This window comes from Pan troglodytes, chromosome 22 (genome assembly GCF_028858775.2).
Source record: "Pan troglodytes isolate AG18354 chromosome 22, NHGRI_mPanTro3-v2.0_pri, whole genome shotgun sequence".
NCBI lineage: Eukaryota > Metazoa > Chordata > Mammalia > Primates > Hominidae > Pan > Pan troglodytes.
This window is the reverse complement of record NC_072420.2, coordinates 46,406,303-46,428,157: the sequence shown is the minus strand read 5'-3', so window position 1 is coordinate 46,428,157 and position 21,855 is coordinate 46,406,303. Positions and strand designations below refer to the sequence as shown.

The 21,855-nt window shown below is 46.1% G+C and overlaps 1 protein-coding gene across 50 annotated transcripts in view; it reads right to left on the bottom strand.

Moving 5' to 3' along the window:
- PCBP3 (poly(rC) binding protein 3) overlaps positions 1-21,855 on the bottom strand; it is a 309,972-nt gene that overhangs the window by 189,304 nt on the left and 98,813 nt on the right. For 26 of the 50 annotated variants that reach the window (XM_054675260.1, XM_054675261.2, XM_063803584.1 and 23 more), the window contains one exon: positions 1,877-1,912. The exons of 16 other annotated variants lie outside the window; for them this stretch is intronic. The gene's annotated coding sequence lies outside the window, so the exon portion shown is untranslated. Of the gene's footprint in view, positions 1-1,876; positions 1,913-9,166; positions 9,233-11,965; positions 12,073-13,956; positions 14,110-21,855 lie in introns of those variants that run through there. 8 more of the 50 variants (XM_063803571.1, XM_063803578.1, XM_063803574.1 and 5 more) reach the window with 3 other exon arrangements.

Here is a 21,855-nt window from a genome sequence, read left to right as displayed (position 1 = left end):
CCAAAGAAGATATACAAATGGCCAATAAGCACAAGAAAAGATGTTCCACATCACTAGTGACTTGGGAAATGCTAATCAATACCACAGTGCGATACTACTTCAGGCCTACTTGGATAGCTGTACCATAAAGAAATAGAAGATGGGTGTTGACAAGGATGTGTGGAAACCGGAACGCTCACACATGTGGGTGGGAATGTCGAATGGTACAGCATCTGTGAAAAACCACTTGGCATCTTCTCAAAAAGGTAAACACAGAGTTAAGATATGACACTACACTTCTACTTCTACATATAAACTCAAGCTAAGTTAAAATATATGTCCATATAAAAAACTTGTACAGGAATGTTTGTAGAAGCATTATTCATAATAGCCAAAAAGTGTAAACAAACTAAATACCCAAAAAGTGTAAACGAACTAAATACCCGTCAACTATAATGGATAAACAAAATGTGGTCCATCCATACAATGGAATATTATTCAGCCATAAAAAGGAATAAAGTACTAATACATACCATAACATGCATAAACTTTGAAAATATGCTGAGTGAAAGAAATCTGACACCAACAGCCACATGTTGTATGATTCCATTAATACAAAACTTCAGAGTAGGCAAATCCATAGGAACAGAAAGGAGGAAGAAGGAGTGGGGAGTGACTGCTCCTGGGGTTGTTTTACGGGTGGTGATAGTGATAATGGCTGTACACGCTAGCGAATATACTAAAAACCACTGACGTCTATGGTGTGTGAATTATATCTTAATACAAACAAGATAAAATGGAAATAAAAGTTTTAAAAACATGCATATTCTCCCCAAATTGTTCTGCAGATCCAACACTATCTCAATCAAAATCTCAGTGGTCTTTTTTTGTAGAAATTGACAGCTGATTCTAAAATTTGTATTTTAGAATCAAAGCAAAGGACTTTATAGGAAAAACAATTTTGAAAAAGACCTACATTAGAGGACTCACTGTAACTGATTTCAAGACTTATTATAAAGCTACAGTAAACAGAACACTTTGGTGCCAGTGAGAAGACAGGAATGGAGTGCAGTGGACTGGAATACAGAGTCCAGACAGATGCCAGCACAGATGGCTGTCTGGTGAAAGAGCAAAGATGACCAGTGAAGAAGATAACAGATCTCTGAACAAACAATGCTCAAATGTACATCCCTGGGGGAAAGTGAACCTCAACTCTAATCTTGCACTATATATTTTTAAAGTGGCTCAAAATGGATGGGGGATGGGGAATAGATCAGAGACCTAATTTAAAGACCTAAAACTATATAATTTCTAGGAGAAAACAGGAGATAATCTTTGTGACCTTGGGAATGTGCAGAATTCTTAGGACACAGGAAATACAAACCATAAAAGACAAAAAATGACAAATTTTACTTTACCGAGATTAAACAATTCCGTTTCTTTAAAGACATTAAGAAAATAAAAATTCAAGGCATACTTTAGGAGAAAACATTTGAAAAATACATATCTGATAAATGACTGGTATTCATAGCATATAACAAACCCTCACAAATCAACAATAAGAAAACAAACAATATAAAATGTTTTAATTTTAATGGGCAAAATGTATGAACAGACACTTTGCCACAGAAGACATACAGATGGGAAACAAGCATGGGAGGAAGGTTCCGTATCTCATGTCACCAGGAAAATGCAAATTAAAACTATAATGTGATACCATTACATGCCCACTAGAAAGGAGAAAATTTTAAAAGCTGACAACACTGAATGCTGACCATTTATTTCACAAGCAACAGGAACTCTCATGCACTGCTTGTGGGAATGTACACTGACTGGTGCAGCAACTTGGGACAATGCGTTCGTTGGGAGTTTCTTACAAAATTAAACACACACTTACCATGTGATCTAGAAAAGCCCACTCCTAGGTATTTACCTATGAAAAATGAAAACATACATCCACATAAAGACCGGTACAAGAAAGTTTATAGCAGATTTATTCATAATCTCTAAAACTGTAAATCTCCAAATTTCTATCAATAGGTGAATGGATGTACAAATTGTGGCATATTTATCAAAAATTACTCAGCAACAACATGAATGCATCTCAGAAGTATCATGGGCAAGGGATAAAGCAGAGTCAAAATGTCACATGCTGCATGATTCCACATTCTGAGAAAGGCAGAGCTGCAGTTAAACAGATCAGCGATTGTCAGGGGCTTCAGAAGGGTCATGAGGGAACTTTGAGCTGGTGAAAATATTCTATTTATAATATGATTGTGTTGATAGCTAATATCTGCATAAATTTGTTGAAACTCATAAAACTGTATCCTTAAAAGGGTGAATTTTATACTATATAAATTATATCTCAATATACTTGATGTTAAAAAAGATACCAAGAACAATCCCAAGCAAGATAAATACAAGAAATCTACACCTAAATACATCATAGTAAAATTGTAAAACACCAAAGACATAGGGAAAATCTTAAAAGTAACCAAAATTCCTTGAACTGAGTATTATTTAAATTGAAAGATGGCTTCTCAATAGCAATGGAAGCCAAAGACAGTAGAATAAAATCTCTTCCATGCTCTAAGAAAATAATCTTCTACCCAGAATTTCAACCCAGAGGAGCAGGAGCTAGTATTAGTTTCTCTGTTACTAGATTTTCAACCTCTCTACTAAACTCTAATGTGGGATACACAGGCAATTAGCATTTAAGTCTTTATGTGGCTGTGAGAAGATACAAGGTGTCATGCTAAATTTAAAACTCACGAATATTTTCTAGCTGTTTTCTAGCTATATCAACAGGGAATATTTTTTAAATGCTGCTGAAAACCTGAGATAATTTCTGGTAGTCACAAATAGACACACCAGCAGATTTGGGTAGGTTAGCAGGCCTAATTTAAACAACCGAAGCAAAAGAAACGAGCCACTGAGATTAATCACCAAAATCAAAAAAACTGTACTGGCAAAGATACAACAAATACGTCAATACCTTAGATTTCCAGGACATAATTCAAAAGTTTTCTTGTTTTTTCAGCATTAATTTTTTACTGGGTACTTGAACTATTCTTATCATAACTATTTTCATTATAATATTATATACAGGTTGAACAAAGACTCATCACTACTCCTAAACTTGTAGTCCAAGCTTTTTCTATGCCACATGCCAATATTTTTCCATTAAAATTTAATTTTGGAAAGCAGTCTTGGGTAAAACAATTTCAGAATGACCTAATAAGTAAAATACATTTTACCTATTAAAAATTAAAAATAAAATACAGGTTTTGAAAAAAAGAAGGTAGAAAGTTTCAGTTAAAAATAGTTTTTTACCCACATTCTCACCACGATGCATTTTAGAAGAGGCATTATCTGTGGTAAAAGTGGAAACAAATAGTAATGAATGTGGTGAGATATGAGTAAATCTAAACAGGCACCAGTGTATAAAATGATGGAGAAAGCTGCACAATATTAAAAATACAACAGTTGAGAATGAAAATGCCATTCAAGTCAGGAGAGAATAATCAGAGGTGAGCACTGTGAGACTCCTTCATTCTCTGGAATGTGGACAGAGTACTAATTAATTCTGGACCTTGATAAATTAAGCATACATATAAGACAAACACAAAAATAAGAGAAACCGAAATTACATAGTGAAGGAGAAAACTAATGAGTAAAACAGTCATCTGTCAATCAAAAGAAGGGAAGGAAGAAAAAATAAGAAAGTTGAGCTAAATAGAAAGTCCAAAATAAGATGGTAGAATGGAGTCCAAATTATAAGTAATTAAAATAAATGAAAGTAAAGTAAATGTTCTAGTCTTTAAAAGGCAAAGATTGTCAGGGAGGATAAAACAAAAATCCATTACATCCCATTTTAAAAGATTCACTAAAACACTCGGATACAGAGATACTGAAAAAAGGGGAAAGAAAAATATATACTAGACAAATACATCAGACAAAATTTGCTTTAAAGCAAAAAGCATTATCAGGATAGACTACATTACTTAAAGATTAAAAGGTTAAATTTATTAGCAAGATACTATAATAATTCTAAACTTACGTAGACCTAAGAGCAGAAATGAACAGAAATATAAGAAAACAGGCAAATCTATTAATCCAATCATACCAGCATATTTGAACACAACTGTCATAGTGACTGATGTATCAGTTGGAGAAACATCTTTTTTTTTTTTTTTTTTTTTTTTTTGGAGACGGGGTCTTGCTCTGTCACCCAGGCTGTCATGCAGTGGTACAATCATAACTCACTACAGCCTCAACCTCCTGGGCTCAAGGATCCTCTTGAGTAGCTAGGACTACAGGTGCACACCACCATGCTCAGCTAATTTTTTTTTTTTTTTTTTTTTTTGGAGAGACAGGGTTGCTATGTTGCCTAGGTTTGTCTCGAACTCCTGGCCTCAAGCAACCCTCTCATCTTCAGCCTCCCAAAATGCTGAGATTACAAGAGGATGCCACAGATAAAAATATCTATGAGGACAGAAAAGACAAGATTATTAAGCTTCACTTAATGGCCATATACAGAAAGCGTATACTCAAAATTGTGGAATAGATTCCATTGTCAGATACACAGGACATTTATAATACTTGACCATGTGTGAGCTGCCCTTTGACTGCAAACACAGAGATCACCTGGTCCACAATGCAGTGAACTTAGAAACTAAAATACTTAAAATTATGTATATATAAATATAAATGTATATTTTTACATGATTTTTAAAGCTCTGTGTATTTGGAATTGAGAAATACTTCTAAATAACTCATAAGCCAAAAAAGGAGTCACAGTAGAAACAAGACAACATTTATAAGTTAAGGATAATAAAAATACTATATATCTAAATCTATGCACTGCAACAAGCTGTACTTTGAGGGAAATGTACAACTTTAAACGCTTATCTATATTTTTAAAAAGCTGAATATCAATGAGCAAACATCCAATATAAATTTGAAAAAGAACAGAAACATAAACTGGAAAAAAAAGGAAGAAATAAAAACTTAGATTAATGAAATAGAAAAATAAACATCCCATAGAAAAAAATCAACAATTGAAAAATTCATTAAAATAAACTAATAAAAAATTAAACTACACAAGTACTAGAATAAAACATGAGTAATTTCCTCTTTAATCTGGGTGTAGAAAAAGGCTTTCTAATTGTGAATTAAAAATCTAGATAAAAGATAAATTTGACTATAAAAATAAAAAATCTTTGGCATAGCAAAATGACATGAGAAAATATGACAGAAATACTAAATGGAAGAAAATATTTGCAGCATATTCCACAGGAAAAGAAATAATATCTCTAAGATACCAATAAATAAATAAATGTTTAAATTGAGGGGACAAAAAAGACCAAAAACCCTATAGAAAAATGTACAAAATACATGAAAAGAGACATAAAAAATGTCCTTAAACATATGAAAAGGTGCTCTACTTCACTCACAAGAAGAGAAATGCAAATTAAAACCACACTGAGCTACGCTGTTCAGGCATCACTTTAGCAAAAAGTCATGAGCTGAAGACCCCATGGTGTGGCTGTGGTGGTCATGGAGGGCGGTGGCCACCCCTTGAAGGTGATTTGCAACTGTCTAACTGAAGGAGGAGCACTGAGCACTGCCACTGAACCCAGCAATCACCCCACTAAGGCCTTTCTGGGAGATACAGTCACACACAAATACAAATGCACAAGGCTATTCACCACTGCCCTGGGTGTAACTGCAAAATATCGTAAACTACGTCATCATCCCACCATCATGAAACCCAGACGAGGACGCAGCACTGGGCAGCAGAGGAAGCAAAAGGAAGAATGAGGACGATCACTCCACCCTGGTACAGAGCGACTCCAGGGATGCTGTTTAATTGAAAACACAAAGTACAAAAAGGGAGATGTAGATGGTGGCATGGCACTGTGAATGTAATAAATGCCACTGAATTATACGCTTAAAAACAGCTTAAATAGCAAATGTAATGTTATATATGTTTACAGTAAAAATAGTAAAAAGAGAACATATGTAGCAAGATACATTAGTATATTTTAGGTGAGAAAGAAAAAAGAAGAGAAACAGAAAACATACATATGGAGGGCTAATTGTAAAAATGTGTTTGCCTAGAGGTATGCCAGCAAACGTTTAACAAACAGCTCCTGAGGTGGGAGGGAGGAACCGGCCTGTAGTGTTTGCCAGTTTCCTTCCATGTGCAAACCCTCCCACCGTGGGCAATTTCCAACCTACCGCATGATGTCACTAAACACAGAGCTGGGAAGAGATCTGCAGAAGTAGCTCCAGGAGCTGGTGAGAGACCACCTTAGAACATCACTGTCACGTACAAGGGGTGGGGATAACAGGGAGAGAAAGGACATTGTGGGACTTGTCTGTTTTATACATGCACATATATGCATGTATATGTGCATATATATATACACACACACACACATACTTACATGCATGTATGCTTACACAGAGGTGTGTATGTGTACATGCACGTATTTCCCAGCTCTGACCGCTAACAGGGTTAGAAGCAAAGACACTCGACAGCAATAAGCCTACCTTGTACCCAGATATTGTTCCTTGGTAACATTTTCACACTACAAAAACTAGAGCCCTTCAAACATCTGGTGGACTCCAGGGCTGGGTAGGTTAGGTACAAGATGGGTGTGAAACATTATATGGAAAAGTTAGGAAACGGTTTCTTTAAATGAGGCAGAGGATAGCAGGAAGAGAAAGGAAGGTGGGGAACGAAAGAGGGAAGGAGGTGGGAACGAAAGAGGGAAGGAGCTGGGAAGTGGCCTGGTGGGCTCCCACTAATGAAATCTAGGAGAATTTGAGCACAAAATCCTCGAGGACAGTGATGAATGAGACACTAGGACAGCGGTGAATGAAGACACAGGAGTCCAGGAAGAAGGGGTCGGTGGGGGGCGGTCTGCTCCCAGCAGGTGGCCAAGTCTGCATGGGAGCTGCACAAGCACCACTTACAGCCATCACAGTAAAGACGGGTCAAGGCAGAAACCAACCACGGCTAAGTCCTGGGGAAACATCACAAGATGCAGGATTTCCGCATGGTCTTCCAGGGGCTTCCTGCAGATGGTTTATTAGTCGTGAGTGGTAACCAAAGTTGGGAGAAGCCAAACAGCTCTGCACTGAGTCAGCAACCTCACATCCCAACGTGGGGGCAGAGGGTTGCTCCGCACCTGGTGAGGTGAGGCCCTGAGGAAGCACAATCCCATGCAGGCAGGCGCCAGCCAAGAGTGCCCAAGTGAATCCTATCACAGGAGTCCCTGGACACGCCCCAAAGGAGGAAACGTCTACTTATTAAAAGACACTGTTCTTCAAAACATCAATGTCATGAAAGTGACAGAAAGGCTGTGGAAAATGTTCCTGATTGACAGAGATGACAGACACACAACAAGCAGGTGCAACACCTGATCCCAGACCACATCCTGTGCTGGAGGGAAAATAATATAAAAGACATTACTGGGGGGACTGGAAATACTGGGGTGCAGCATCTAGATGGGTTTTGTAAGCTGACAATGGTGCTGTGGTGATGAGAGGACACCCCCATTCCCAGGAAACAGCACCTCTCCATCCTCTGAATCACCCTCTTGACTCCTCAGGGACCAATGTCTAGCAGCATCCACGTGCTCTCTGTCTCTTAATTTTCAAAGTTTCTCTACTAACTCATTTTCAGGCTTTAAATATAACCAAGTAGCTCATACTAAAGATGCAACCCAAACACCTCCCTTCTAGACCCCAAGTTTTCAGAGTCAAACATTTTCCACAGCCATCTCCACCCCTCCCTCTCCCTGACTCTTCAAGCTGGCTCAATCTGGCTTCCTCTGCACCTTCTCAAAGTGACTCAGGACCTCCTGACCATCCCTGTGCCAAGTCCAATGCCATCTTTCAGCCCTCGTCTTCTGTGTTTTCCTCCCTTCTCAAGCTGGAACAAAGAAAAGACGCAGTGTGACTGAAGGGCACTCACACAGACACTCTCATGAAATGCTGGTGAACGTGTAAAACATCCGTGACTCTGGATGGTAATTTGACCATGAGTACTTGAGATCTGAACTTCTTACAATCTAATAGCAATAAAGTGAAGGAGAGAAGGTTCTGAAAACGGGCAACTATGGGCTGGATTCTGCTCCAATGCTGGCTCATCTTTAGTCTCTGTTTCTTTACTGATAAAAAGGGTTAATCAAAGACCTTGGAGAATTACAGGAATTAAGTGAGGAACTTTTGCAGGGAACATAGTAATGATTATGGGAACCATCTTCTCATAGGTCATATGTTTGTTCCTAGAAAGACACTGGTGGTTCTTGCCTTCTTTGTAAAAGCTGAAGCAACCTTCCCCCAAGGGTCAGGGCAGGAACAGGTCAGGAGACCCAGTCTCACAGATGGAAAAGCAGCACAGAGAGGGAAGGAACCTAGCCGAGGTCACGTGGTGATCTGGGAGAGAAGCCGGAAGCAGAACACAGTCTCTGGATTCTCAGGCTAGTCCTGCTGCACCAGCCCAGCTGGGTTCCTACCGGACACTTCTCTTCCCGTGACTTGTGCTCAGACTCTGCCAGCTTAACACAAGGGAACGATGACAACAGCTCACCGCTGTGCTCCTAACACCTGCCCCCAACTGCAACCAGTCCTGCTGGATGTGGCCAGAGGCACAAGCTCAGCAAAGAAGGTACATGTGGATGCAGCCGTGTTCAGAGGAGTCCTATCTTGGGTTTGCTGCAAGGGCAGAGGCTGGGAAACAGGTGGGTAAAGTCAAACCCATTTACTCACTACCAGGGTGAACAAAGCTGCAGGGCTGTCAGCCTGTACCTCAGAAGAGCAAAATGGCCAGAGCACTTGGAGCAAAGCTCACACCCACACCAAAAGCCTCAGCCTAGCTCAGTACTTCCAGAGTCTATCACTGACTGCCCTTCATCGCCAAAGACAGGGTGGCCTCTGTGACACCATTCACACAGGGCCTATGGCGCAAAGGCATGAACACTACACAGAATGAAGTAAGCTGTCAAGTGTCCCTGCAGATCCAGAGGAAGACGACAGAGGCCTGGGTGGAGCAGGAGACTGGGATGGACGCAGCTCACCATGCACGCTGACGAGCAAGAGTAGACAGACTGCATCTCCAATGAATGGATGGTGCATTTGTAAAATAAAAGCACACAGAAATGCTGACTCCCACCTGTCTAAATGTGCACACAGAGGAAATTCTTCTCCACCTGACATGCCATCCCCAGTCACCACGGACCAGCAACAACAGCTCTCCAGATCTATCACTGTCTCTGCACGCAGGGCCGCCAGACAGCCTGGCAGCACGGCACGGAGGAGGGATGAGTCATCACGAAAAATGATCATCCCTCCGTGCCAGGCTGCAATCTGATCTCAACCTCCGGGAGGGCAGCACTCTCCAAATCCCTGTGAGAGGGAAAAAAGCAAAGCAGAGAAGGTCCAGAAGGAACGCTACCTAGCCAAGGAGAAAACTCAGAGGAGGGAGGAAAGAAGGACACCAGTGCCATGAGACCTCCGCTGGGCCCATGGCAGTCTGTCCTCCCTCGAGAGGTGTGCTGCACCATTTCCAAATAAAGAACCTGAGATTCGATGAGGCTGCAGAGCTTCTGCTGGCTGGCGAGGAGCGGGGTAAGGGCAAGACCACAGCCTCTGTGACTGAGAGCATGTGAAAACGCCCTGCCCCAGCCGGCCAAGACCTCCAGGTCTTCCCTGGCCCTCTTGGTTCTGGGGCCCACATTTCCACAGTGAAATAGTGCTGCCCATCCCCGCAGGCCCTGGGTCTTGGCTGGGAGGGGCTGGAACCGCCCCACTGTCACCGCAGCAGCGCCTATGGATGCTAGGGCTTGTGCTGGCCAGAGTCCAGGAGGCTCAGCAGGCCCAGAGCTCACCCCGCGGCCTGGTGCTCCTCTCAGAACAAGGATGCCCGGTGGGCTTTGCAATTGATATGGCTTGCCTGTGTCTGCACCCAAATCTCATTTTGAATTGTAGCTCCCATAATCCCCACGTGTCGTGGGAGGTACCCAGTGGGAGGTAATTGAATCATGGGGGTGGGTTTTTCTCATGTTCTCATGGTAGTGAATAAATCTCACCAGACTGATGGTTTTATAAAAAGGCAGTTCCCTCGCACACACTCTCTTGCCTGCCACCATGTAAGATGCACCTTTGATCCTCCTTCATCTTTGGCCATGATTGTGAGGCCTCCCCAGCCATGTGGAACTGAGTCCACTAAACCTCTTTTTCTTTATAAATTACCCAGTCTCGGGTATCTCTTCATAGCAGTATGAAAATGGACTGACACAGCGATGCTGACACAACACCGTGTGGGCGCTACGTCAATGGACTGACAGCGATGCTGACACAACACCGTGTGCGCTACGTCAATGGACTGACACAGCGATGCTGACACAACACCGTGTGGCGCTGTCTGCCTTCACACGATGCCAACACTCTTGCAAGTGTGCCTCACTCTGAAGTGTGGGTGACCCCCAGGTCCTCACTCACTCCTCTCCTGGCCACTATTCAGTGCCTCCTATGTCCTCATCCTCGCCTATGGAGGCAGAAGCTCTTCCCCTGTCCCTTCCTCCCTTTCTTCGTGAAGACAGAGCTTTGGCTGAGCCCAAGGCTGCCCAGCGGGAGAATGCGCTGCCCAGCTCCTCTGCAGAGAGGGTCACCTGGCACATGTTAGACACACCTGGTCTCAGATACCATGATACACGTCAGCATAACTTGGGCCTCCAGTTCTTAAAATGAAGTTGTCCCCTGTTGCATCCACAGGCTAGAACACACGAGGTGCACCTGGGTTCCTTCCAACTCTGCAGTCATGACAACATAGCAAGAGACAGAAACCACGCATCGAGAATGGCAGGCCACCCAGAGTCCAGGCCGGGGAGGGCCTCACAGAGCCCAGCCTTCCCACCCAGGAACGGTGATGTCAACGAGAGCATCTGACCGTATTAAATAAAGCTGGTGGGTCTGGGAAGCTCTGTATTTCCACAGCTTACCCTTTCCCCTGGGTTCAACTCTTCCTCTTGGCACGTGGCTCTCTGTATGCCCCACACCGTCCCCTCAGCTGTGAGCCAGGATTCCAAAAGCCTCCATGGCATGTCTCCTATGGGTCTCACACAGAAGTCTGTCTGCTCCCCACAAACTCCAGACTGTTTTTCTTCCAGAGCAATCACTCCATCTCCCAGGACCACAGGCAGCATACAACCCCATGGGGTCCCTCTGGGCACCTTCTCCACTGCTCACACTGTACCCTGCTGCTCTGTGACAGCCTGTGACATGCCTACAGTGGGTGCCACTCTTCCATCCCCAAGCCCCACAGCCATCTCCTACAAAACACCCACAGTCACAAAGGGCCCAGTCCCTCTCTGACCCACACAGGGCAAACATGATACTTAAAAAGTAGAAACTTAACAACGAAAGAATAGTCCTCCTAGACAGGACTACCAAGAAATTAATCTTTTAAATTAAAGAATAAAAACATGAGTGACAACAGGTCAGTACACATAAAGCCAGTAGAACAGAGTTAAAAGTGTCTTAGAAGACTGAGAGTCAAATGCGTTAGTCAGAAAATAAATGAAAATGTTCAAAGAAGCACTCAGAAAACTATTAAAATAATAGCATTAACTTGAAGAAAAAGAGAATTATAATTATAATGTATGCTAAAATGAGAAATTAATAGTAAAATTATAAATGATCAATATAAATGAAAGCTATTTTGGAGAAAAAATTAGACAAATGTGACTAAAATGCTGAAATAAGTACTAGAAATAAAGGGAACACAGTAACAGATAAAATGACTGAAAAACTAGGCCCGGCATGGTGGCCTACACCTGTAATCCTAGCACTTTGAGAGGACGTGGCAGGAAGATCACTTGAGGCCAAGGAGTTTGAGACTAGCCTGAGCATCTAAGCAAGACCCCAGTGCCTAAAAAAATTTTTAAAATTAGCTGGATGCGTTGGCACATGCCTGTAGTCCCAGCTACGTGGGAGACTGAGGTGGAAGGATCGCTTGAGCCCAGGAGTTCAAGGCTGCGGTGAGCTGGGATCAACATCCAACAGAGTGTGGCTCTGTCTCTAAAAAAATAATAAAAAGAAAAATTAAATTAAGTTAAAAATTTTTAAAGACTGAAAAATGACGAGCACAACATATATATGTTATATACATACATATGTATATATATATAAAACATATACACATTTTTACCTATATACCTAAAAACTTGCTTAAAACTGACTGTTTCCTAAGCAAAAACCATTGGTGTATAAGAAAATGTGTATAAAATCAATAACCATGGTAGAAACTATATAGACACTAAAAAATCAGTCTCCAAAATAGGCTCCAGGCTTAGCAGCTTTGATAGACGAATTCTATTAAAGGTAGAATTCTATCGAAGGCTGATAACATTTGCATTTCTAAACAGAAGACAGAAAAATTTGTTATTTAAATAAAGGATAGAAAAACATGGGACGATTCTCAAATCATGTTATGAAAGCAAGCTATCATTTATTGCCAAAATCATATAAAAATTAGAAAAAAAAGAACCTTATAGAGCACTATCACCCTAGCCATAACCCTCACGATAACCCTAACAGTAACCCTAATCCTAACCTTTACAATAACTCGAACACTAACGGTAACTCCAACCCTTATGCTAGCCTTAACTCTAGCCCTAACCCTATTATTAACCCTTATTCTAGTCCCAATAAGATACTGGGAGCATATTATAATTGGAAGAGCTATGGCCTAACGGGGTTTATTCCAAGAATCAACACTTGGAATGTCAGGAACAGAATTCACTCCATTGAGAGACAAAAGCAGGAATCATACAACCACCTAAATAGTAGCAATGAACACATTTAGTGAAATGCAACTTTTTTGATTTTAAAAAACACATAACTTAATAAATAGCAATAAAAGAAAACTTCTGTAGCTTAATGAAGAATATATACCAGAGAGCTATGGGGAGCATACTTCATGGTGAATGTTGGGTCAAGGTAAAAATAAGTCAAATTTCACCTGAAAACCCTTTTGCAAATAAAACCATTTTAACATGTGACCACATTCAAATATATAAAAACTGATAGTTTTCCTATATAATGTTAAATATTTGATAAATGCAATGGGAAAAATCCCAATTACAATAACCAAATAACACAAATTAGTTGGAAAAGAATTTGAAAGATAAAACCTATAGCAAGAAAGCTATGAAATGTAACTGAAGGCTAATAACAGAATAAATGGAAAGACAGATTCCCTTTCTATATAGGAAACTATTTAAATATTGTTGAAATGTCAGCTGTTTATAATTTAAATTATAGGTCTGATCCATTTGAAAAGAAACCTCAATATGATGAACTTTTTAAACTTGAAAATCATTCTAAAGTTCATTTAGAAAGTAGGTAGCCAAGAATAACCAAAATGTTTTTTGAAATATTGGTTACCTTTATCAGATATGGAAATATATCATGAAACTAAAATAATTAAAACAGTGTACCAGCACTAGAACAAAGAGGTCAATTAGAGAATTCAGAAACAGACACTAAAATACACAATATTTTCATATGTGGTACACATACATAAAAAGTTGCAGCATGAATCATTAGAAAAATGAAGTATTTTGAATAAATGGTGTTTCTAATATAAGAAAAAATAACTTAGATCTTCACCTAAGAACATACACCTAATTAAATCCCAAGAAAAGGATTTTCTAAATGTAAACACAATAAGAGACGACATCACAACGGAAAATACTTAGCGAGCTACCCAAAATGCTACAGATCAGATGAAAAAGTGCACGACTCAACTGGGGAAAATTCCTCCCACAGACATAAAAGCAGAGTATCTTCAATAATGCAAGAATGCTTATGAGCATGGGGGAAAACGACATTATTGTTAAAGAGCTAAGCCATGTGTGTTCAGTGTGCTTCTGCATTTCGAGATGGAGACGTATGCAGTACCTGGTGTGTCAGGATACAACAGCACAGGCACTCTGGTACAGCCTTGTTCAAGTACAAACTTGCACTTTTGAGATCAACCTGGCAATTACACATTATGCCTCTTTTAAATGTCCATGTCCTCTGACCCAGGAATTCTGTAGGTGTGAACACTGCCTACAAAAGAGAGAAAGCTGCTGTGGATTTATGCACAAGGGTGTTTACCTCGTATTATGGATATTAGTGGAAAATCAGAAAAAATAAACAAAAAGGGAATAATCCAATAAATGATACCTAGATCCACAACATGGGAAACCAAGCAACCTTCTAAAAATAATGTTCTCAAACTAGGTAAGGTCGAACACTTTGCAGAATACTATTCAGTTAAAAAGCAGGGCACGAAAGCGTGTACTGAATGCCTGAGGCAGACAGTCTGGACTGGAATTTCCCCACCGCCCCCAGGGCACTGGGCAAGAGGCGCTCACCAGGCCTAATGCTGCAGAGCTCAAGCAACCTGAGGAGAAAGATCTGCCTCAGATTCACCAAGGCAGAGGCCAGGCCTCTGCAGTGGAGAGGACCAGAGGGCAAGGGCAGTGGAAGTCTGCCCTGGCAGGAGCAGGGCAAGCAAGGGAGCTCAGGGCCTGAGGTTCATCAATCTTTTATAAAATAATATTTGCCATATAACCTTTAAAATTTTTTATTTTTAATAAAACTATAAGTATACAGTTTTTAAAAGCAAATAATTCGATAAAGCTTATGAAAAGCAGTGGCCCTACCCCTCCCTTGCCCTCTACATCACAATCCTTCCCTGAGCTCTTAGCCTCTTTTGGCATTTCTTTATCTCCATATTTCTAATTACTGAGTTTGTACTGCTATTCTTGATCTTACAACTTTATGTATCAGCTGTTAGCTTCCTGCTATAAAAGATGAGCACTGACTCTCCTGAGCCCCTACCTCGCCCTCCTCCCCACTCTCCAGGACTCCCCTCGCTGGCTGTGCACCTGGTACCCACACCTGATGCTGCAGCTCCCTTCTTGCACAATGTTTCTGCTTCTCGCAGTGAATAAGGGCCTCCCCACTGCTTTCTTTGGTGTTCTATGAACTTAGGTTGATTTCTTTCCAAACTCCGAGCCACGGGGCCGACCACTGCAGACCCACTCATCCCGACATCACCCTCCAGCCCTTCTTGGAGCCACGCCCCAGGGCCCCAGCGTCCAGCTTCCTCACCCACCAAGTGGCTCCTTTCCCTCCCTCCTGTGTCTGTTCCTAGGTTCCCAGTGCTCTGGGGCCAAATAAGGAGGAGCCGGAGTGAAGCCGTCCCGTGCCCTGCTTTCCGTTTAGGACAGTCCCCCACCGCAGGGCAGGCACCCAAGTCACCTTCCAGGGAGGAACCAGACTGGGTAGGAGAGGGCTGAGAGGCTGACTCCTTCTCAGACAAGCTTTCCACAGCTTTCCTATGTCAGCCGTATCTCTACTGCCTCCCCACGTTCAGCTGCACAGTAACGCCATTCCCAAGACGTGGGGGCACTGTCTGCAACACAAGAAACTCACTTCTCAGTCCCCTCAACACACACACATATAACAGATGCACACATACCACACACACATGCACACACCTTCCACACACACACGCATGCGTGCACACCTATATACACACTCACCTGCACACACATACACACACGCATGTGTACACACAGACCTGTGTGGGTAAATACACATGCACACACACTTCACACACACACACGCACACACACTTCACACACACACACACAAACACACACCACACACACACTCACATGCACACACACACGCACCTCTCAGCTTTCTAGGTTCAGATCTGCTCTGACCATTTGCCTTCCAACTTTCAAAGTTCTGTCATCTTCTTTCTCAATTTCTTGGTGACTTCTGCCCTTTAAAAACATCTTGCCTGTCATTTTAATGCGCTTTTAAGAGGAAGCAGAGGTCACTGTGAAATCAATTTGCCAATCTGGCTGAAAATCAAGGATCAAGGGAATAATTTTTTTTAATTTTAACATGGGAGCTACTAAGTCATCCTGGATGCTAACAGAAGTGACCTGCCAGTGAGGAGGGCACGCAGAGAGATGGCACCACAGACCACACAGCGGGGCAAGTCCCTGAGGAAACAAGAGGGTGGGCTTGTCCTGAGCTAACAGTGAGGGCTCCTTGCACTTGAGGGGCAGGAAAGGCCAAGGGAGGAAACGCGACTTAGCCCCTTGGGTCGGAGGATGGGGCAGAGAAGCAACTCTCTTCTCCTTAACTCTGAGGCATAGACGCCAGCTGAGACTCACATCTGATTAGATCAGAGATCTGAGGAAGGGGAAGCAGACAGAACAGAATGGCCTCAGGCAGAAGCAATTCTTCAAGGGGGTGCTGCTGGGACTAGGCAGGTGAGGGTGGATCCAAGCCCTTGGCTGTGAAATTAGACGAGACTAGTCTGCACAGCTATGTGGTCTCCATCAATGCTGTGATCTTGTTCTACCACATGGACACTGGGAGGACACAGAGGCAAAGCGAAGAGAGTGTGTGTGACAGTGACTACAGGGCAGCACCAGGTGCTGTGGGCTGATGAAGATGGGGAGGCCACCCAGAGGGCCATGGGCAGGAAGGGGTGGGCTGATGAAGATGGGGGGGCCACCCAGAGGGCCATGGGCAGGAAGGGGTGGGCTGATGAAGATGGGGGGGCCACCCAGAGGGCCATGGGCAGGAAGGGGTGGGCTGATGAAGATGGGGGGGCCACCCAGAGGGCCATGGGCAGGAAGGGGTGGGCTGATGAAGATGGGGGGGCCACCCAGAGGACAATGGACAGGAAGGGTGGGCTGATGAAGATGGGGAGGCCACCCAGAGGGCCATGGGCAGGAAGGGGTGGGCTGATGAAGATGGGGGGGCCACCCAGAGGGCCATGGGCAGGAAGGGGTGGGCTGATGAAGATGGGGGGGCCACCCAGAGGACAATGGACAGGAAGGGTGGGCTGATGAAGAAGGGAGGGGCCACCCAGAAGACCATGGACAGGAAGGGGTGGGCTGAAGATCGGGGGGCCACCCAGGGGGCCATGGACAAACAGGAAGTGGTGGGCTGATGAAGATGGTGGGGGGCTACCCAGGGGGCCATGGACAAACAGGAAGGGGTGGGCGGATGAAGATGGGGGGGGCCACCCAGGGGGCCATGGACAAACAGGAAGTGGTGGGCTGATGAAGATGGGGAGGGCTACCCAGAGGACCGTGGACAGGAAGGGGTGGGCTGATGAAGATGGGGGTGCCACCTAGAGGACCGTGGACAGGAAGGGGTGGGCTGATGAAGATGGGGGAGCCACCCAGAGGACTGTGGACAGGAAGGGGTGGGCTGATGAAGATGGGGGGGGCCACTAAGAGGACAATGGACAGGAAGGGATGGGCTGATGAAGATGGGGGGGCCACCCAGAGGACAATGGACAGGAAGGGTGGGCTGATGAAGATGGGGGGGCCACCCAGAGGACCATGGAGAGGAAGGGTGGGCTGATGAAGATGGGGGGGCCACCCAGAGGACAATGGACAGGAAGGGGTGGGCTGATGAAGATGGGGGGGGCCACCCAGAGGACAATGGACAGGAAGGGATGGGCTGATGAAGATGGGGGGGCCACCCAGAGGACAATGGACAGGAAGGATGGGCTGATGAAGATGGGGGGGGGCCACCCAGAGGACAATGGACAGGAAGGGATGGGCTGATGAAGATGGGGGGGCCACCCAGAGGACAATGGACAGGAAGGGTGGGCTGATGAAGATGGGGGGGCCACCCAGAGGACAATGGACAGGAAGGGGTGGGCTGATGAAGATGGGAGGGGCCACCCAGAGGACAAGGGACAGGAAGGGATGGGCTGATGAAGATGGGGGGGGGCCACCCAGAGGACAATGGACAGGAAGGGGTGGGCTGATGAAGATGGGGGGTGCCACCCAGAGGACAATGGGCAGGAAGGGGTGGGCTGATGAAGATGGGGGGGCTACCCAGAGGACAATGGACAGGAAGGGGTGGGCTGATGAAGATGGGGGGCCACCCAGAGGACAATGGACAGGAAGGGGTGGGCTGATGAAGATGGGGGGGCCATCCAGAGGACAATGGACAGGAAGGGGTGGGCTGATGAAGATGGGGGGCCACCCAGAGGACAATGGACAGGAAGAGGTGGGCTGATGAAGATGGGGGGACCACCCAGAGGACAATGGACAGGAAGGGGTGGGCTGATGAAGATGGGGGGGGCCACCCAGAGGACAATGGACAGGAAGGGTGGGCTGATGAAGAAGAGAGGGGCCACCCAGAGGACCATGGACGGGAAGGGGTGGGCTGAAGATCGGGGGGCCACCCAGGTGGCCATGGACAAACAGGAAGGGGTGGGCTGATGAAGATGGTGGGGGGCTACCCAGGGGGCCATGGACAAACAGGAAGGGGTGGGCTGATGAAGATGGGGGGGCCACCCAAGGGGCCATGGACAAACAGGAAGTGGTGGGCTGATGAAGATGGGGGGGGCTACCCAGAGGACCATGGACAGGAAGGGGTGGGCTGATGAAGATGGTGGGGCCACCCAGAGGACCGTGGACAGGAAGGGGTGGGCTGATGAAGATGGGGGGCTACCCAGAGGACCGTGGACAGGAAGGGGTGGGCTGATGAAGATGGCGGGGCCACCCAGAGGACCGTGGACAGGAAGGGGTGGGCTGATGAAGATGGGGGGGCCACCCAAAGGACCGTGGACAGGAAGGGGTGGGCTGATGAAGATGAGGGGGCCACCCAGAGGACCGTGGACAGGAAGGGGTGGGCTGATGAAGATGGTGGGGCCACCCAGAGGACCGTGGACAGGAAGGGGTGGGCTGAAGATGGGGGGGCTACCCAGAGGACCGCGGACAGGAAGGGGTGGGCTGATGAAGATGAGGGGGCCACCCAGAGGATCATGGACAGGAAGGGGTGGGCTGATGAAGATGGGGGGGCCACCCAGAGGACAATGGACAGGAAGGGGTGGGCTGATGAAGATGGGAGGGGCCACCCAGAGGACAAGGGACAGGAAGGGATGGGCTGATGAAGATGGGGGGGGGGCCACCCAGAGGACAAGGGACAGGAAGGGGTGGGCTGATGAAGATGGAGGGTGCCACCCAGAGGACCGTGGACAGGAAGTGGTGGGCTGATGAAGATGGGGGGGCCACCCAGAGGATCATGGACAGGAAGGGGTGGGCTGATGAAGATGGGGGGGCCACCCAGAGGACAATGGACAGGAAGGGGGTGGGCTGATGAAGATGGGAGGGGCCACCCAGAGGACAAGGGACAGGAAGGGATGGGCTGATGAAGATGGGGGGGGGCCACCCAGAGGACAAGGGACAGGAAGGGGTGGGCTGATGAAGATGGGGGAGGGCCACCCAGAGGACAATGGACAGGAAGGGGTGGGCTGATGAAGATGGGGGGGCCACCCAGAGGGCCATGGGCAGGAAGGGGTGGGCTGATGAAGATGGGGGGGGCCACCCAGAGGACAATGGACAGGAAGGGTGGGCTGATGAAGATGGGGGGCCACCCAGAGGACAATGGACAGGAAGGGGTGGGCTGATGAAGATGGGGGGGCTACCCAGGGGGCCAAGGACAGGAAGGGGTGAGGACAATCCCCTGATACCCTTCAGCTGCTCTCTGCACTAAGGCTAAGCATAGGTGAATTTTTAAATTCTTTTTCATATTTTTCAGTTCTATAAGGAAAATTGTTATCTTAAAGAAAGCAAAAAACTCTAGGCCAGGCGCAGTGGCTCACGACTGGAATCCCAAGCACTTTGGGAGGCCGAGGCGGGTGGATCACGAGGTCAGGAGATCAAGACCATCCTGGCGAACACGGTGAAACCCCGTCTCTACTAAAAATACAAAAAATTAGCTGGGCGTGGTGGCGGGCGTCTGTAGTCCCAGCTACTCAGAAGGCTGAGGTAGGAGAATGGCGTGAACCCGGGAGGCGGAGCTTGAAGTGAGCCAAGATGGCACCACTGCACTCCAGCCTGGGCGACAGAGCTAGACTGTCTCAAAAAAAAAAAAAAACTCTAAGAAGCAAATAACCAATTCAGTATTACAAGAAATAAAAGACCTCAAAGTAAATAAAAATCTTCAATGAAGTGTTCATTACTACTTCTTATTTCCTGATCTTGCTGTAGCTGAAAAACAGCCCCTACATGGGGCTAGGAGTGGGCTCTGGCACTAACCAGCTATGGGAGATGGGTCCTTACCTGCAAAATGAAGTGGACCTGAGAGGTCTGCACGGACCACACACAGCCCGGGGAAGGCACCTGTGCTTCTCCATGGAGGCCTACATTCATCGCTCTCTCTCAGGAAGGGGGAAGAGTCCTCCAAGACATGGGAATGGAAAAACCAAGTGCTTCCAAAACTACTGGCTCCCCTGGGAAACATCCACTCAGATGAGCTCCGCTCTGCTTCATCATGGCACCCCAGAATCTCACAGCAGGAAGCTGCAGGACTCACTCGACACAGCCCACGAGAGGAGAGCCCTTCTGTTCCAACCAGCTCAGTGCTCATGGCACCTCCATTCCCACCAGCAGAAGAGGCCACAGGTACCTATAAAAGTTCCCTGTCTGTACTGAACGAAGGCCTCAGGGAATTTCCAGAATCTGCCTGCTGCAGCCTCCAGAACCCACATGCTGGCAGGCGATGGGTCCACCTGCACTGCTTGCTCTGCCTCTCAGCCTGGCTGCCGGGGCATGGCTTGCATGGTTGGGCTCGCCCCACCCCAGCACGCTGGTTTATTTCCAGAACTGTAGGCTGGGTCTGAAGAGCCTACAGTTAGGCTCAGAAGAATTTGGACAACACCAAAGTCGAAGAGAAAATGGGAACAGCACATAACAGGTGTTGTTTATCTGTCTGAGTCCCAGAGGCTCTTCCCTTGAGAGTTTGGTGAAAATTAGATCCAGATTTGTAAGATTACAAAGTTGGCCCCAAGGCAACAGGGATTTGGATTCCTCTAAGAAACAGGTATTACAGCAGCTTTAGCTAAAGCCACAACAATAACCTAGCACAGAGAAGAGACTGGCTGGCTCCCTGCTCCCACACCCACCCTGCTGTGGGCTCCTCTCAGCCCCGACGCCACGTGGACTGAGAGCAGCCTCGGGATGACCTGTGAGACCCCTGATGTGCCCCAGCTGCACTCTCACCTCCTGCCCCGCAGCCTCCTCACTGCCCCATGGATGCACCAGGCATGTCAGACCCGAGCTTCTGCTCCAAACCCCCTTGGCCCTGCAGCTCCTCACCTCCTGCACCAAGGGGCTCACACGTGCACCTCCAGCAAGACTCGCGCAGATGCCCCGTGTCTCAGGGCTGACCTGATGGCCTATTCACGCAGCACCAGGACTCCCACACCCTGCCCTTCCCTGTTTCCTCCACAGCCACTGTCACCCCCTGACATGCCACAGGATGAACTCACTGACTAGATTTATGTTTTCGATCCCCCCGCAAGGATGTCAGGATTCTGGCAGTGCGCCTGGGACATCACAGGCACACTGTAAACATGTGCTGAACGAATGAAGGAACAAACAAAGTCTTTGTTCAAGTAATTTGTTAGTAAGAACTCTCCTCTTACGATATTAGTCAGGATTCCAGTCACCTGCAAGCCTAAGCACCTAGGAGCACAGGCCCCAACCCCTCCATGCCATCTCTCCGAGGGCCTCCCCCTGCCAACTCCCCATGCCAACTCTCCGAGGGCCTCCCCCTGCCAACTCCCCATGCTGTCTCTCTAACCAGGGCGCTGCCCTGCTGCAGCTGCAGCTGACATCTCTGGAAGTTAGTAGGCGGGGCCCGCAGCACTGTCTCCTCAGGATGCACTGTGCTCAGGACCTCACAGCAGCCCAGGGCTGCCATCAAGCACACCAGGAAGGCAAGACACACTGGGAGCTCCGACCCACGTCC